The sequence below is a fragment of the Haliaeetus leucocephalus genome, unplaced genomic scaffold (assembly GCF_000737465.1).
Source record: "Haliaeetus leucocephalus isolate CR32 unplaced genomic scaffold, Haliaeetus_leucocephalus-4.0 Scaffold284, whole genome shotgun sequence".
NCBI classification, from domain to species: domain Eukaryota; kingdom Metazoa; phylum Chordata; class Aves; order Accipitriformes; family Accipitridae; genus Haliaeetus; species Haliaeetus leucocephalus.
This window is the reverse complement of record NW_010972720.1, coordinates 6,498,595-6,501,193: the sequence shown is the minus strand read 5'-3', so window position 1 is coordinate 6,501,193 and position 2,599 is coordinate 6,498,595.

Genomic DNA, 2,599 nt, shown 5'->3' with positions numbered 1-2,599 from the left:
GCGCCGCCCCGAGCGGCGGGAAGGGGCGGAAGGGCAGGGCGGCCACGGCGGCGAGGTCCGCCTCGCTTCCCCTGTCTCGTCTCCGGGCCCCTTCGGGCACCGCTCCCGCCCCGGGCCGACCGGATACGGCGGAGGGAAGGGGGCCGGGAGAGGTTTGTACCCCCGGGGCACCCCGTCGTGGAGCCGGCGGGGTTCACCCCCCTCAACATCGCCTTCTTTTCCCCCCTCGGCACCTGAAGAGCCGCTGCGTCCCGGCCCTCCCCAGGAGGGCCTGGTCAGTCACGCCGCCGCCTTAAAAAAGCATTGCACCCCGCAAGGATATCCAGGACACCCACCCAGCCTACCCGCCTCGCCGGTGGGAAGGCGGTCGCCCACCCTCTCACCCCAGTGGCGCCTGCGGCTGCGCCCAGGGCGCCATCTTGAACTGGGCCAGGCCGCCAGGGGAGCGGGGTTTTGTGAACCCCGGTTAACCACAACGGCAGGAGGGGACTCGGTTCCTCCTCCGCGGGACAGCTTTGAGCGCGCTTGGCATCAGGTGGTGCCAGCGTTACGACTGCAACGCAGGGATTTGAAAATGCTGCCAATAAATTACTTCTGTTCACGTTTTTATAATTATTTAACCTTTCTTAAAGTGGGTTGTGTCACATTTCTAAGAGCGTGGAAAATCAGAGGACTGTAATTTTGTCAGTAATTGAAATTTTTCAATAGTGGTGAACCCGTGAAAGGATGACCGTCGGTGAATGAATTGAACATCAAAGCCAGCGGACCTTGAGACGTTATCCCTTTGCTGCCTTGCTGCACAGCTTTGGGTTAATCACTTCAGTATCCACCTCAGCTCGCCTGGCTAGCCATACTACTGTGGGCAGAACACACGCCAAAGAATGATTCAGGGTTTCATATGCAGCCATCCCTCTCACGTGAGTAGAAATGATGTGAATGAAACCCAGCAAGAACATTGAAAATTAAATACTATGGGGTCCTTTCTCATTCAGCCTCATCTCCTTCCAACTGTGTGAGAAGCCATCAGGAATGACATGTTTCCATTTATACTTTGTATACTGGTCACAACCAGGAAAAAGTAAGAAAGATGAGCAAAAAAAATGGCCTAGAGCTCCACTAATAAAAATATAAGATATTTTCCATCATGCAACTTACTCATCTAGCAATTTACTCATCAACCTACGCAAAGCTTATTATAGAACATGTTTTCACCCTCAGACCAGAAAAACTGTAAGGAGAACTTCTAGAACTGTTCAACTTTTCTCATCAAAGGCTGAGGTTGGGATAAATTGGTTAGCGCTACCTAGCTAAGTCAAACTTAAAAAACTTACCCATTTTACCAGATGTAAAAGCAAATTAAATTCTAGCCAGGAGCATAAACTCTTATTGCACTGTCTGAAAGTTGAACCAACTGTGGCAGTGCACTTCCAGCTGTCAAGAAGTGGTTGAATATAGCTGGCCAGCTAGCTTCAACCTACAGCTGAACTAAACTCAGCCTTTCTCCTAGTCTAGACACAGCCCTAAATATCAATCTGTTCCATTAAAAAAAGACATGAGACAAATAGGAATAAGCAATGAGGAGGAAAAATGAGGTCAAGAAGTAGAAAGACAGAACAAAGGGGGGCGGGGGGGAACAAGACCACAGTGATCCTTATGCTGGCTTTCTGCATAATTATTCCCAAATAAAAAGATTTGAGTCTAGTTCCAGAGCTATTGTAACAAGTATCAGATAAAAAGCCAAGGGATGGCTCTGCAGCTGTTGGATAAAGCACACATATCCCAATTCTTTTTGAGCAATTTGCTGTGCAGTAATGAACCGGTGACTGTCTTTCAAGTAGTTTAATTAATTTGTACACTTGCGGGAATGGTCACGAGAGTAATACAGTACATAGGATTAACACACAGTACCTTCTACTTAATCAGTTGTAGGAATCAGACTGGTTCATAGTTTTGGGCACAGATAACAGGATGCATTTTTGTTGTGTGATAATTTTAAGCAAACAATAATTTGCTCCTACAACTATGAAAAGTTATTTTCATATTAAAATGGGGGGAGGAGGGAATGAGAGGAATAAGCAATCCATCTAGCAAGGTCAACTTTCTTTTCCCAAATGTGGGGAGATTTGTTTAAAAGCAATTTTGGAGGCCTCCTCTCAGTACTGAGACGTTATTCCTGTGGTCAGCTAAAACTTCTTGTATTCAGTCTTCTCACAGTTATCTTGTTTGGTTTCAGCTTAAAGTTTTCTGACATGGTATCTGAAAGAGTTCTTCTCTTTGAAGAGAGGAATTCAGAGCAAGTTTCCTCCTGCTCTTGCATTGTTTGAAGTCAAGTGTTGTTACTGGGATGAATCAAACATATAATTAAAGACCAAGTTTAAGTTTTGGCTGTTTGCTTTGGAAAAAGAGCTAGAACTGTGAAGGTAATTGATTTTTTGCTTCGGTGGCCAAACTGAAATAAAATAATTTTCTTCATATGAACTGAAAGCTAAAATTTGAGGGCTTTCAAAAAAACCCCACAACATTTTATTCTTAGACATTTTAAATTAGTTGGGTTTTTTTTAATACAAGAAAATAAATGTCTGGATTCATACGGCTATGT